The sequence below is a fragment of the Pelodiscus sinensis genome, chromosome 9, assembly GCF_052426305.1.
Source record: "Pelodiscus sinensis isolate ZL-2025 chromosome 9, ASM5242630v1, whole genome shotgun sequence".
NCBI lineage: Eukaryota > Metazoa > Chordata > Testudines > Trionychidae > Pelodiscus > Pelodiscus sinensis.
In genome coordinates, this window is record NC_143060.1 from 15,618,560 (window position 1) to 15,634,914 (window position 16,355).

Consider the following 16,355-nt stretch of genomic DNA (forward strand, 5'->3'; position numbering starts at 1 on the left):
TTGCAACACTCGCAGCCCCTCGGCCTGGAGAAGCTCAGAAGCCACTTGTGACAGCCCTGGTGGCGTACATCCTCGCTTCTGAGGGCAGGGAGGGCATAGGCCTGCTCCTCTCTGTGACAGGCCTCAGGCCAGGCTCACCAGGCGGCGTGGGCTGCAGCTTCCTAAAGGCTGCACAACAGGTAGTTCCAGGAGAGATTGTGCCTCCCACCACAGTGGTTCACCTCTGAACCACCCTGCACTCTGTGTTGTACTGCCAGTGACACAAACCAGGAATGCCAGCAACTCAGATCAACAGCCCCCGCTTTAGCACGTGCACGGCAGGCTCACGTTTCTATTAGGTTTTACCTTTGAAAAGTCACTGAAGTTCTTCTGACCCTGGTGAAGTGGTGTGGTGCAACAACATGCTAGAGCCTTGGGGAGTCTTCCACTCTCCCGAGGACACAACAGAGAACGGCATCATCTTCCATTTGCTTCCTGCGCCATACAAGCAGCAAATGCTCAACACCTCAGACAGCTTTTGAAAGCCTGGAGTCCTTGTCTCTACTCAGGGCTGGATTAAGACCTTTGGAGGCCCTAAGCACTGAAAAGATTATGGTGCCCCCCCCATATGTAATTCAAAATAAAAACAATACTATAACATAAAATCTCTTTTTTTTTGGTTCCTCTGATTTGCTGGTGCCCTAAGCACGTGCTTAGTCTTCCTATTGGGTAATCCAGCCCTGTCTCTACTTGTGGGACCAGAGGAGAGGAGTTTCATGTGGTAGTGAATGAGATTTCTAGCTAGTCTAAAGTGGATATATCTATGACAGGATGAGAGACTTACTGCTTTCCTGATAGCCAATGTTGCTAATTAAAACTGTCTTGGAAGGACTGCGACTAGCGCATCATTCACTCAGCTATATGCTATAAATAAGAGACACAAACTGACACGAACAGCTTTCATAAACCAGTCGGCTAAATAGATCTGACTGTGTCTTTTTTAAATAGCACATCCGCCCACACAAGGTAAATTGCTAGAACATTCTCCTTTATCAAACAGCAATTATTGATTATATTGCATGCAGGCCCACCGATGGGGAGCAGGCAAAGGGGGAAGTTGCCTTAGCGCCTGGGTTTCCCAGCTGCAGCTGCCACTTCTGTAGCAACAGCTGCAGCCCAGGGCCCTTTATGTTGCTGCAGGAGCACTGGGTGGTTTGCTCCAGAGCCCTTAGAGGGACAGTGGGGAGGGAAGCATGGAGTGGTGTGGTCCGGGAAGTGCAGGGAGCGGAGCATGGAGTGGTGTGGTCCGGGAAGTGCAGGGAGGGGAGCATGGAGTGGTGTGGTCCCGGAAGTGCTAGGGGCTGGCTCCCTAGGCCCACTCCTTCCACCTGAGACCCTGTTCCTTCCAGGAGCATGGTGCCACCTCCCCCAGAATGCCCAGGATCCTGCTAAGCCTGTCAATCCCCCTGACCATATGCGCTATGCAAGACCATTTCTTTCTCTTGTTTTCCAATGCATTTTTTTTCAGTCTTCAGGGCTATTTATACTCTCTCCCAGGATGTGTTTAGTTGAGGATCTAGACGGCACTGCAGCAGTGTATGAGACATCTACGTTATTGAGAGTGGTGATGTTAAATGCATCTACTAAAGGGTATCACAGGAGAGAATAATAGTTCTGTAAAAAAATAGCTGCAGAAAAAAAGATACTCTGATTTCTTTCTTTCCAGAGGCAATTACAAAGGGCACTCAAAACGTAACATGTCTGTTACAGAGAGTAGTCACATGATATTTGTCAGTAAATGCTAATTAACCTCCCCCAGCTAAAATCCTTGAACATCATATTATCATCAGTGAACATCCCCAAAATGACTTTTGCCATCAACATCAGGTTGACACAGTTTTTGCTTTAAACAGCATTACCTTGGTCCTGTACGAAAAATTCCTTTCAACCATGAAGACTAGATCCCACTCAGAGCCACCATGTCTTGCTCACTGTTGAAAACAAAACAAATGAACAACAATAAGAAAATGGCCATTACTAATCCAGAGTTCTGATGAACATCAAGTCATATGCTGACCTAGTACAAAATCAAGGTTTAGAGTCAACTATCACATAAGAGGTTGCAGGAGGCTAATCAAGTTTCATAGACATCAATTTTATAGTATACCTATGATAAGAATACTACAACTGCAATATTCTTAAAAAATACAGCATATACATAACTGTACCTTATTTAAGAGTACAAAAATATTTGGCCAAAATGTGCTCTGTAATGATACAGTGTTTGTCCTTATTTTCCCCTCATTTCCCTCTGTAAATGAACAACAGTATTCACAGTATTCCCTAGGTCAGTCGTTCTGAGTATTCCCCCCTTTCTCCTTACCTCCAAACCCTCCTTCCATCTAAGCTGGACTCCTCTCCCATTTAACTTGGGAAGGGCTTTATGGATGTGTCTCCCTGACATGAGTTTGGAGGCTTCATACTAGCTATCCATGTCCTAAGTATTCCTATACTTCAGCAGGTAGTTTGTGTTACGGGACTTGTCACAGGCTTGGCCTTCTCTTCGCTCCTCTGCTAGGAGCTGACAGAGGGCAGCAAGATAAGCATAAGGGAGCAGACAGGGCCTCTCTGAACTCTGCCTCTCGCTCTCATCTCCCTCCCCGAAACTGTGTTCTTCTGTCTCTTCTGCCCACTCCACCAGTCATAAGCGCTTGAAGAATAGGAGCAAGAAAAGGCTACAAGAGCAAGCGTTTTCCCTCTCCCTGAACAATTTGTTCTGCTTCAGAAAGCTCATTCCTTAGACAAGCAGCACCTTTCACCAGAGCAAGAGGGCAGGCAACTAATGCCATGTCTACTCAGAAAAGTGGCACTGCTTTAATTATAGCAGTGAAGATAAAGCAATACAGTCAGCTTAGTGGGGACATGTGTGTTTATTCTGTTATCGCTTATTGTTACAGAAAGGGGAATAAGCTATATTGGGAAAAAACACTATCGGGTATGTCTACACAGCAGCATTATTTCAGAATAACGGACGTTATTCCAAAATAACAAAATGTACGTCTACACAGCAAGACATTATTTCAAAATAATGTTGCAATGAAGGACTTCTTACTCCGACTACTGTAACCCTCATTTCACGAGGAGTAAGGGAAGTCAAAGGAAGAGTGTTCTTCCATCAACTTCCTGCTGTGTAGACAACACCAAAAACCAGATCATGCTATTTTGACTTCAGCTTCGCAATGGACGTAGCTGAAGTTGTGTAGCTTAATTCAACTTTTGCCCGGCCATGTAGATGTACTCTATTAGAATAGAATAACTGTGTCCACATTTGGCATTATACTTATATAAGTATCTCATTATAAAAATCACACTAGTACAAAAACTGTATGAAGAATAGACCTCAGGTACATGGAACATCGCAAATATTGTTGCATGCTGGGAGTTTTCGTTTAATTTCAGTGAATGTTGAATGTCTAGCTAATTAGGATCCTTTGAAATTCACAGCCATAACATCACCGAGGCTGTGTCTATGCTTGAAAGCATAGGTGCTGGAACTAGAGGTTCAAGGGGTGGTGCATCACCCCCTGGCTTGAAATGGTTTTAATTATAAACAGGGTGTACAATTTAGTACAATGGCTGTCAGCACCACCACTGTAGAAACTGTTCTAGCCTCCTGCTTGTAGGAGCTATGCCAGCCAGCAGCATGATTTTGACCAACAAAGCTTTGTCAGAAAAAGTACTTAGGGTAGGTGCAATTTTGCTGGTGGTGTTTCTGTTGCTTGGGGAAACTGGAGCAAACCACCAGTCAAAGTTCAGTTTTACTGGCATAGCTATAGGAAAGCTTTTTAGTGTCAGCAGATCTCTAGCTGCAGTGGCTGAATTGTAATTGTGTTAGCTCATCTACGGTCCATGTTCAGTTTAATGCTATAGTGCTAACCACCCTCCTTCTCCCAGTCTTGGTCCTCCTGACAGACTCCGGCTGGTGACGCTGCAACCTTCATGTATTTTTTTATTTCATCCACTGTAAATTAGCAGGTTTTTATTGTTGCAGAGTTATGTTTGCCAATAAAAAGGAAAACGCTTAAGCAAGGCTGAAAGAGTGGGATGGGTAAACAATGATTTTGAAATCATGGCTGCCCTGATCAGATACTGAAGTTCTTGTTTACCTCTCTCTTCTGTTTCTGTCTTCTTGCCTAAGAATTTAAGTAATATTTAAGCCACTTTTACTCAAGCACAAACTTGTATTTTACAATAAACCCTAGTCAGGCAACAACAATATAAATCAATGTGAAGGGCAAATACAAAGTGACACCCTGTATTCCACCAATGGGGAAAGACTCCTGGACATATGCTATGAACAGAACACAGATGAGTGGCATCATGATTCCTCCTCCTGAAAGAAGCAGCTGAAGACGGCTCAAATAGGCAGCAGGGCAAGTTGTATGGGGAGAGGAGGAGAAGGGGGCACGGCTCTGCATTCTGGAAGGGGCAGGGTTTCAGGTAGAAGGGGCAGAGTGAAGGGGAGTGAATCCTTTGTGCAGCCCAGCCCGCAGTATGCCTCCCCTTAGCGCCATAGGGAGTGGCATTTTGGTGGCAATTCAAAGGAGCTTAGGGCTCTGGCAGTGGCAGTGGCACCCAGGAGCTCCAGGCCCCTTTGAAACTCTGGCCTTCTTTCTTTCCCCATCAGCGGGAGCTCCGGGCCCCTTTGAAACTCTGGCCCTCTTTCTCCCCCCATCAGCGGGCCTGTAAAGAGGCAAGAACATACAGATATCAACCTCCATGGAGCCCAAAAGATTGACAATATAGATCAGGTAATTGTTATCTCCCCATAGAAGGCCATCACCCTTCTTACCAGGAAGTGATCTTTGCCACACACGCACCTCCCCCACCCTTTGAAGTGGGCAAGTGTGGCGGGGCACTAAATAAATAATGCTCAGTGTGGCATAAACTTCTTCCTGGCTATCTGTGACATATTGACAGGGTCCTGTCACAAGAGCGACAGCTTCAGGGCTCCATCCCCCTCCAGACCTGACTGCTCTCTTAAAACCTGTGGAAACTCAACCTCCCCCCATCACTTGGAGGTCCTATGTTTCTTTACGCTCGTCCATGTTCACCTCTGCATCATGCACTTGGCCTTTCTTTCACTTTCACATTATTTCAATGGGAGCTAAAGGAATGCAAGAGAAGACTCTGCTCCTTGAAGCGCAGTAAAGAAACAATGTATGGTAAGGACAATGGGAATCTTATTCAAACTGTGCTGGTTTTCAAAGTGATTCTAAGAATGATGTTGTGAGCTTCAGTGTTTGTCATCTCTCACGGAATCTATACTACATATGGTCAGTTTACAATGTCTAATTCTGCAGGCTCAACGTGGAAGCTAAAAGCCAAGTTGTATTTTTTTCTGGCTTACATACCACCACCAGTAATATGAAGATTATTGCGATCAAAATGCAGTTAACATTTCAGTTGCTAAAGCAAAAGCCACAGTAAAATGTAGTTAAGTATACACACATCTATAGGACTGAAGTGTAAACCTTATTTTCCTTGCTAAAGCAAGATGTGACTGAATAGACAAAGATGACAAGATACCATTTAAAAACCAAGTAACTTTGCTTGCCAGAACTGTCCTTGAAATTAAGAGCTCTGAGAACTCTGGACAGAAATGTTTTCTGATTGCTAGTCAGGAATGTCATGCCCATGTTAATTACAGAAAGTAATGCATGTATTTACTTTAAAAAAGAAATAATTATCTCTCTGAAATTGAAATGAGACAGTCCAGACGCTCCATTTCCAAAGGATTACACTGCACTTTTCAGGTAGTTAAAAGTTGCTGAGGTTGTTGACCTTGTATCTCCTAACATTCCTGGAGGCATAATCACACAGGAATGCACTGCTTGTCATGTGTGTCTTATTGCTTAAATAAAGTCTGGCCATTTAGCAATCTGATCAGCTGACATCAGAGTCATTTGGCATGAACAGTTACAAGAAAACAACATATCTGTAATAAATGGCACTATTAATTAGTGTATTATTTCATCTGGGAACTGGGATACATAAATAAAATTAAGAAACACTAGGGAAAATGTATGTCAGGCTAGAATAAAGGCAATTCTCAGGTCATTGCCTTTAAACATAGACATTTCATGCTAGGATAATGCTTACATAAGAAAAGTAAATCTTTGAACATTACAAATCTGAAGTCACTAGAGCTAATCATCACACCAGATGAGACCTTGGTTTGCTTTCTCATAATAGTGTTCACATATAATGAAAATTAGGCAAGGTGAAAATTGATACCAAGAGATCTTTTTAACAGCTAAGAAGTTAACACTATTAAATTGGAAATCAATATACGTTCCAAGTATTGATCAGTAGAGCAGAGGTCTTTGGGATCTTGTCTCCATGGAATGAATACCTTACCATCATTAGAGAAATTGTATCTCCACAAATATTTGTATGCCTGCATTTGTTTATCTTGCATGATTAAATACAGCCTACTTTTGTTCTTCCTCTTTATCCTCTAGGGAAATTTATCATCAAAATTATTGAACAGTAGTCATTACTTTATCTTCACTTAAAACTGTGCCCTAAATATTACTTTGGACTGAAAAAATGTTGCTTTGTATAGTATTTCCTTTAATAGTCTTAATCATTACATTTAAAAGATTGCTATAGGCAGCTTACATTGCATTAGAGAGAAATGAAGTGGAAGTCCATAACTAAATGTTACAATTCTTATTTAGCTTTTGTTCTACAAATCATAACAATGCAATGTTTCAATTCCGTAAAAGCTTTCTCTCACTAATGATGGAGACTCAGGGTTTTAGCTTCTTGCTCAGAAAGGGACACCTAGTGGCTTCTGATTTAGCTCGATAGTAGGGGAAGTAGGCGGCAAACAGAAGAAAGCTAGACAGCAGGCTGCAATTAATTCAGAGGTCAGTAGGTGTCTTAAATCAATTTTAGAGGGACCACTTTCAACTGCAAAAGCCAGGCTGAGGGACAAAAAGATAAAATATATTTTGCTATCTCCGTTTTACATTTTTGTTTAGGACAAAAAAGAACAACAGATAGGGAGAGGTTGCAAGGTCTAGTCATTAAAGTGAGTCAGAAGATCTGGCCTTGATTCCTAGCTCTGCCAATGATTTGTTGTGTGACTTTGGGCAAGAGATTAGATGACTCTCTGCCTAGTTTACCCATGTATAAATTGGGGATAATAATGCTTTGCTCACAGTGACGCCTAAGGCTAGATTAATTAAGGTTTATAAAGTGTTTTGTGATCCTTGAACAGAATTATGCAAAGAATTGTTATGATTTTAAAAGAAGGAATGAATAGAACATATAAAAAGATTTATAATAACTTCTCTTCTGAGCTTCTGGAAAGAGATTTTGAATATTAATTTGAAACTAAGGGTACAATCATTCTTGAGACACAGAACCCTAAAAGGAAGACCGAAAGAATTCTTGAAGGACACACATATTATGATTGATGAATATGCCTAGAGTAATGTAAGGCCCACTGCAGATGCTCCATGTTCTAAATTCCTATTGGCTTCATGAATAAATAAGGGCTGCAGGAATTAACCCATAGGGTCATCAATAAACAGAATGTGCAACTTCCATAAACTAGTTAATGGTTTATAACACCAGCAGATCCAACAGGGGTCTATTACTATACACAACTAACACTGAGGAGAATTTTTTTCCAGGGTTTTAATATACAAACTCATAACAGATCTGCGGGTCTTTGTTGAATCTTTGCTTTCGTCAGCACTGAACTATATCTGCCATTGTGTTGTTCATTCACATAGCATCATTAAGTTCTTTTCAGTCTTCTTTAGACTTGATAAACCTAAATAACTTGGTAACATCTGCATATTTGGTCACCTCCATTCCACATCATTAATAAGTGTGTTAAACTTTGGAACTAATGAGGCCTCCTTTTGTTAACTTTTAGTCATGAGGAAAATTGCCCATTTATTACTACCATTTCCTGTTTTTAGCCTGTTTTAGATCCATGGCAATATTTTGTCTTTCACTCTGATACTTGTTTTATTAAGTAGCGTCTTGTGAAAGACCTTACCAAAGGCCTTTTGAAAGTCTAAATAGCTATAGTGATAGAAATGTAGCCGTGTTAGTCTGGTGTAGCTGAAACAAAATACAGGACTATGTAGCACTTTAAAGACTAACAAGATGGTTTATTAGATGAAGAGCTTTCGTGGGCCAGACCCACTTCCTCAGATCAAATAGTGGAAGAAAATAGTCACAACCATATATACCATGGTTGTGACTATTTTCTTTCACTATTTGATCTGAGGAAGTGGGTCTGGCCCACAAAAGCTCATCATCTAATAAACCATCTTGTTAGTCTTTAAAGTGCTACATAGTCCTGTATTTTGTAAATAGCTATATACCCCCATTCTCCTTTATCCACTACTTTACTGACATACTCTGAGACTAAAATTAATGAGATCTGATTTTCTTCTATAGAAACCATGCTGGCTAGACCTACTGATTGGTAGGGCTGGCTGGATCATTTTTCTGTTTCTTTTCCTCTTGCCTTTCTCCCCTTTCTGCTCCGGAAGCTGCCTGTCCTCAGCATCTTTCCAAAGGACATGGAGGAAAGAAGGACATGAAAGAAGGAAGTCAATGTGTGGAGGAAGGTGCTAAACTAGAGCTAACCTCTCAGTCACTGGGACCAGGAAGTACCCTTCAACCTGACACCATAAAAGCAAATATGACAGTGAGAACCTTGGGAAGTGATGAAAATACACACATTACCAGATGTAGAGATCAAGGTCGAAATCAATTGTTTCCTTTTCTTGATTTCATCATTAGACTTAAGGCATACAAATTAGTCTTCACTTTTTTTCCCCTTTTAATCACTGATCATTTGCATATAAACAATAATTAAGAACAAGCCACTGCCATTCTGCATGACACTGGACCCCAGCGCATTTCCAGGACAGTCCTGATGAATCTTTTTAAAGTCCTATAACAGAAGGGAATATGCTAATTACCCACACAGCACACTAGAAGGGTAAATGAAGAATACATGTAAATCTCACAGCTGGACAAACATACAATACTACACAATAGCAGCTCTTCAGTGCCAAAAATGACACTCAATTCTATTCCAGCAAGGTATAGCAAAATAGTTCAGAATGGCAAAATATGTCATTAATTATAATGGGGATTTCATAGCAGATCCTGTTTGGGGGGCATGGCATTTTCTATGTGCTTTTGCCTTATGCTGCCATTTTAAGTGTATAAAAAGCATCAGACTTGCAATTAGCTGCAAAGATGGGCAGCAGCAATAGAAATCTTACCCCAGGTGACTCTAGTGTGGGAACTGAGATGTGTGAAGTTCTCTAGTTGCAAGGCTCGAGATGCTCAGGGACAATTGTAGATAAGTCAAGATTATGGCTAGTGGACCCATGCACTAAACCAGGGTGGGGAACCTTTTTAGGGTCAGGGCCGCAGATCCACAGAAAAAATCAGTCGGGGGCTGCATACAAGTAAGAAACAAAGAAAAAACAAAAACAAAAAAAAAACCCCAAGCCCTTCACTGATTGAGAAGGAGAAAAACACTCTCCACATTCCTCTTGCATAGCAGAGTCTAGGGGACCCTGGGCTAGTAGATGTTGTATGCGCCAGCCCCATGGGGGATTGGTGGGGAAACTGGAACACCAGCGCTGGAGAGCCCTGGGAGGAGCCCTGAGCTTTGGGGGCCAGATCCAGACAAGCCGAAGACTGCATCTGGCCCCTGGGCCTGAGGTTCCCCACTCCTGCACTACACAAATACACTGAGCTAAAACTTACATCTGAGAGGGAGCAGACGGATATTAGCAAGCTTGCCATCCTGATGTAATAGCCATCTCTAGCCCCTGTCTGCAGAGAGCATAAATTGTGTGAGCCTTTACTCCACTTCCAGAACTTGGCCCAAAATTTTACTGAGATTCTTATATAGCCAGTAGGTTTGTGCATAATTTTTTGGGGTGGGTGTAGTAGTAGAAAAAGTAGTCTCCCCAACAACCAAAAGAAACACAGGCAGCCTCATACCCAATTCTAACACACACACACACACACACACTAGCAGGTGTTTTTTGTTTGTTAGAATAGTTGTGTTGGTGTTTTTAAGTAGCATTTGAATGGGTGGATTTAGTAAGAAAATATAATATGGTTTGTTTGTTTTCTCCCACATTCAGGCTGCTGGAGGTTGTCTTCTGCTTTAAAATACCAATATTAGCTATGCCTACAGCATGCAAAGGTAAGGTATGCCTAAAGCCAAAGTACTAAACCAATCAAAATTAAATTTTAAAAATATGTATGCCCCAACAGAAGTAAAATGAAGACAATGCCTGCAGTCAGCATTTTAGGATATTTATTCAAATGGAGACTGAATCATAACATGGTTCTATACCCATTTTTTCAGATAAATGTTTTTCAGATAAATGTTTTTCAGATAAATGTTCTTCAGATAAATGTTCCAAACAAATGTTTTTAGATAAATTACATTATTAGTAACATTTTTACTAATTTTAGCTGTTTAAGACAACTTTATTTAGGACTTGCCATTTTACTGTTTTGAACTGTTACTGGTGGAATGAATCCCAGACTGATCACAACACAAGATTATGAGGGAGCAAATATTTTCATATCTATCAACTAACACCACAGCACAGCTTTTCCCAATAATATCAATATCACGGTATCATTTTTAGGGAATCCATGTAGGATCAAAGTCCTGTCTATATTTGGGAAATGTTTCAAATTCAAACTGGTTCAACTCTCCCAGGGGTAGCAGCATGGGATGCCTTAGAATGGATGGGCTGTGCTAATTTTTACCAAGTTCTATCATAGCCACACTGATTGGGGTAATATAACATTGTGTTGAAATAGCAGCAGTAGCAATATGTATATGAGGCCAGCTATTGTAAAGCCAACTGTGACAGCAACAATGGGAAAGTTTTGGAAATGCGCCTAAGGTCTCTTGCACCACACTGGGAAATGTGGGTTCTGTTCCACAATTTTGCTGTGACATCTTGTGGCAAGATTAATTTATTCATGTTTATAAAGTGTGGTAAGATCCCACTGTAGAAGTGCAAAGCAGTCTTCTTAATGACAGCAGCACTCTCTTTCTAGCAATGGAACCGCACACATTCATTTCTCAGTGAAAGTGTGGTGCATAGCCTGCTTCTTGGGTGAAATGCACTAATGGAGCCATTATCATGGAATAATGTGCTGCCATTAGCACATGTAGCTGTGAAATAACGTGTGTGGGGGGGGGGGGAGAGGGAAGGGGGAAGCGAGGGTATGAAACACATTGGGCCCAATTCTGCTCTCATCTTCACTAATGCTACACCATTACATTTAATGAAGTTACTCATTATTTGCTCCTTTGAAAGTCAGAGAAGAATCATTCCCAAGCAACGTCACTCATTGCCAGAAATTGCAACGAGGCCGGAAGCGGCATCATTAACATTTCCAACTGATAGCTACCAAAACAGCGCTCTATATACGTTTAGAAAAATTAGTTGTGAATTAGTTTCAGGTCAATATAATAGATTTTACTATATCTTAGATTGAGAATTGCTATTTGTTAAGTTTTATTGCTGCACATCTTGTAGACGGAGGTGACCTATTTTCATCTCATTTATACTGGTGTAAATGGGGAGTGTCTCCAAGTGAATCAATGAAGTTATACTGAAACAAAATACAGGACTATGTAGCACTTTAAAGACTAACAAGATGGTTTATTAGATGATGAGCTTTCGTGGGCCAGACCCACTTCCTCAGATCAAATAGTGGAAGAAAGTAGTCACACCCATATATACCAAAGGATACAATTAAAAAAATGAACACACATGAAAAGGACAAATCACATTTCAGAACAGAAGGGGGATGCAGGGGGGAAGGGGGAAGGAAGGTAAATGTCTGTGAGTTAATGGTATTAGAGGTGGGGAAAGGTAAATGTCTGTGAGCTAATGGTATTAGAGGTGATAATTGGGGAAACTATTATTGTAATGGGTAAGGCAGTTGTACTATGATTGTTAGTAGTACAGAGCAGTGTGTCACTGGGTACTCTCACACCACAGGTGGTGCCTCCTTCTGCACGTTCTGGGGATTAGCTCTCTGCTAGATCTGACACCTTCCCTCACAGGATCTCCCCCTGCTGTCCTCTCTCTCACTCTATGGCCTCCTCACACTGGGAGGTGCAGCTTCCTCTTTGTAACTCAGCCCGCCACAAAGAGTGTGTGATTTACCCTTCCAAGATACAGAGTCTCACTGGATTCAACAATTCCATCAGTGGAGCCCACTGCTCCAGTTTCCAAATGTAGGGATTCTATAACATTCACCCAAGGTCTGCTCAGTCCTGGCCTTTCTGCTCTATGCCTGTGCTGCTTCCTATCCATCTCTCTTCTGGGCATCCTCTTCCCTCAGGCCCAGGCTCCTTCTCATTCCCTGGATTCCCTCCCTTCCCTTTCTACTGCAGAGAAGATGGCTACAGACTCTCACTGAAGTCACCTCACATATATATCACATCAGCAAATATCTGGAGTCAATCCTGACTGAGACAACTATCAGAAGAGTATCAGGCCCATAGGGAAAATCCACGTTGTCAAACAGGCTGCAAATGATGAGACAACATTGTACAAAACTAACTTCTTGCTGATTATACTTTTAATCCACAGCTATAATTATTTTATATTGGCATTTCTGTGGAGTACATGTATTTATTTTATTTACTTATGTTGGTTTCAGCCCACAGCCCAGGGGGATGGGACTTATGGAGCAAAAGCAACAATGTAGAATTGTTTCAATAAATGTAGAATTGTTTAACTTAAAAATACTTTCATTTCACCTTAAATGCTGGCAACACAAAGGCCCATTCCAATGTGGGATAATTACTGAGTCAATGTAGAATGAAAACCTTGTTTGTCAGAAAGTAATCCTTTAGCACATGTGAAATGTGCATGCAGAATTCTAAACCTTAGTACAAGTCATCATTCACTTACAGCTATCACATTGCAACATTTGAGATGACACCATTATTTCTTATGCTATGTATAGGGAAGTACTGGAATATCCATCATACCTCTGCATCGTAACTTTTAATAAGTTTTTACTCTTTAATAGAGATAACAGAATGAATCAATTTATTTAGATCACATCACTCTCTAAGATGAGAAGTGAAAGATCTTGCATGATTAGCTGGTGTTGGCCACTTTACAGAGGTCTCACTAGATGTAGTCAGAAAACGTGGATTTTCTTTCATAGGCAATGAAGAGGAGAACTCACACATGTGCATGAAGGATTCACCCCACCCTCCCATTGTCCCTAAAGCTTTGCATGGGACATTTAGACTCTTTAGCAAAAATTCAAAATGCAAAATATTTCTGTTTTGGAAATGACACAGCAGTGCCTCATGGAAGCTGTAATTTAGTTGCCTCTTATTACTATTAGGGCCTTTATTAATTGCAGTTGACACGTGATTAACTCAAAAAAATTAATCATGATTAATCAAAGTTTTAATAGCACTGTTAAACAATAGAATACCAACTGACATTTATTAAATATTTTGGATCTTTGTAACATTTTCAAATATATTAATTTCAATTACAACTCAGGATCCAGAGTGCACATGCTCACTTCATATTGTCTTATTGCATATATATGCACTGTTGTGTTGAATAGGAGCAATGCTGTCCTTTGCTGGGTATCCCAACGTTCAATGACTAACGGGTTAAACTCAGGTAGCTAGGAAATGTTGGAATGGGGCCAGGAGAGCCAATGGGAGAAGGTGTTAAGCTTTGGGGAAAAAAAAAAAGAAGGAACCCTTCTTGTTGCTTTTTCTTTGTGTTAAGTTTAAATCAGGAGCTGGGGGAACAAGGTGAATTGATTCAGGCAGGACTACTACACATTCAAAGAATACTGGGCATGAAAATGGACTGGACCTTGAAGCATGGATATATAAGTAAATAGGGAATGTCTATTTAGACATGGTCAGGTAACTTTCTTTGTTTTGTGTTTGGTTAAACTTCTCTGTGCCAAATCCATATGCCCCCCTATACACTGTAACCTTAAGCTGAATCCCAAGGATGAAATTTTCTGTGTTTTAATTTGATCTTTTTTCAGTTGTTTTAAAACACCGAGCAACCAAGTATATATTTTGGGGTTTTGTTAATAAAATCACCTTTCTTAAGGCTATGATTTGATTCTTGAGTCCTGGAAGGTAAAAGGTCTGTGTATGCATGCTGAGGTTAGCTATCAGAAATTGCAGTTTATTTTTTCCTTTTTAAAGAGAAACTTGAATGCCAACAAGAACACTCAGTCCTACTTCTTGTTCAGTGAAACTCTACGGGTACTTCTAGACTACAGGCTTTTGTCGACAGAGGCTTTGTTGACAGATACTGTCGACAAAGCAATCCACTTTTGTCGACATGAGAGTGAAGATGCAAAGGACAGTGTAGATGCAATCACGCCTTCTGTCGACAGAACTCTGTCGACAAAAGGTGTTATTCCTTGTAGAATGAGGTTTACTGCCATCAACAAAACTGCTGAGTTCTGTTAACGTTACATCAACAAAATCCACTTTTGTTGACAAAATCCTGTGGTCTAGACACACCCTAAGAGAAACAAGTTTCTTTTAACATTTACAGGAGAGAATGCTACTAGCTTCTTTTTTACAGTGTAACCTGAATATGAAAACAGATGTTCTCGTGGCACTTTTGTAGCCAACACTGCAAGATATTTACCTGCCAGATATGCTATATATACATATGGCACTTCATGCTTTGGGCCACTATTTCAGTGGACATACTTCAATGTGGATGAAGCTCATTATAAAAATTCCTTAATTTAATTCATGACTGAACTCCTTGGGGAAAAATTATTTCTCCTGCTCTGTGTTTTACCCACATTCTGCTATATATTTCATGTTATAGCAGTCACAGATGATGATCCAGCATGTTGTTCATTTTAAGAACACTTTCACTGCACATTTGACAAAACACTAAGAAGGTGCAAATGTGAGATTTCTATAAATATCTACAGCACTTGACACAAGAGGAAGTGCCCTCCAAAATCTGAGAGTAATGAGGTGTGAAGCATGCTTTCAGAAGTCTTAAAAGAGCAACACTCCAATGCAGAAACTACAGAACTCAAACCGCCAAAAAAAGAAAATCTGCTTGTGGCATCTGACTCTTGATGATGAAAATAAACACGCCTTGGTCTGCAATGCCTTGGATCATCATCAAGGAGAACCCATCATCAGCATGGACTCATGTCCTCTGAAATTGTGGCTGACGCTTGAAGGGACGTATGAATTTTTATTACATCGGGCATTTAATGCCACGTGAATGCCTGTTCTGACTTTCAGGTGAAATTGTAAAGAAGAAGCAGGCAGCATTATCTTCTGCAAATGTAGAAAAGTGGTTGAACAAGAAGTAGGACTGAATAGGCTTGTAGTCACCAAAGTTTTACATTGTTTTATTTTTGAATGCAGGGGGGGTTTTTTTGTTCGTAATTCTACAGTACAGCTTCCAGGACAAAGAAATTGCTGTACATTACCGTATATTAGGTGAATTGAGAAATACTATTTTTTAAATTTTTACAGGCAAATTTTTATAATAAAAATAAATATAAAATGAGCATCATAGAATTTGTATTCTGTGTTGAAATTGAAATCAATATATTAGAAAATATGGAAGCCATCTAAAAATATGTATATAAATGGTATTATTGTTTTAAGAACATGATTAATCACATGATTAATCACAAGATTATTCACAGCTTATTTTTAATTGTGCAATTATTAATTCTGTAAATTGCTTGACAGCTCAAGTTACTATTCTTTCTCTATAGACCAGATTCTCTGTTGTGCTACTTCTCCCACAATGCACTATGCCCTCCTACCTTGGAGAGGAGAACTGGTGTATCACAGGAGCTGAAATCCATCTGGGAAGCCATGAGGCAAGTGAACTACAGCTCCTGTAAGGCATATACTAATCAAAGTATTTTGGTTTTTGGCTGAAATGTTTTGGGTAATTAGCTTTTTGACAAATAACAGAAGACAGTTTCTATGGAAAGCAGGCACATCTCACAAAAGTTGTTTAACCAAAAGCCAAATTTTCTACTGAAAAACACGGATAAACATTTTCTAACAGCTGCTATCCATTACAGGAGAGACCAAGTCAGAACAACAGATAAAAGTCTATACCCTCGCAAAGAACCAGATTTTTGAGCAACATTAAATCATTCTTGATTCAACCTTGAAAGAAACGGGTCTTCAGAGATTAGAAAAGAGGCGTAAGGGCAGACTTGAATAAGCTTTGAGAATGTCATTTCCTTTATAGCACTTCTTGGCACACCACTTA

The 16,355-nt window shown here is 40.4% G+C and overlaps 1 protein-coding gene across 1 annotated transcript in view; it reads right to left on the minus strand.

Moving 5' to 3' along the window:
• Positions 1 to 16,355, minus strand: part of DAB1 (DAB adaptor protein 1) — a 772,627-nt gene that overhangs the window by 429,456 nt on the left and 326,816 nt on the right. The window contains exon 2 of the mRNA XM_014578749.4: positions 1,899 to 1,970. The gene's annotated coding sequence lies outside the window, so the exon portion shown is untranslated. The remainder of the gene's footprint in view (positions 1 to 1,898; positions 1,971 to 16,355) is intronic.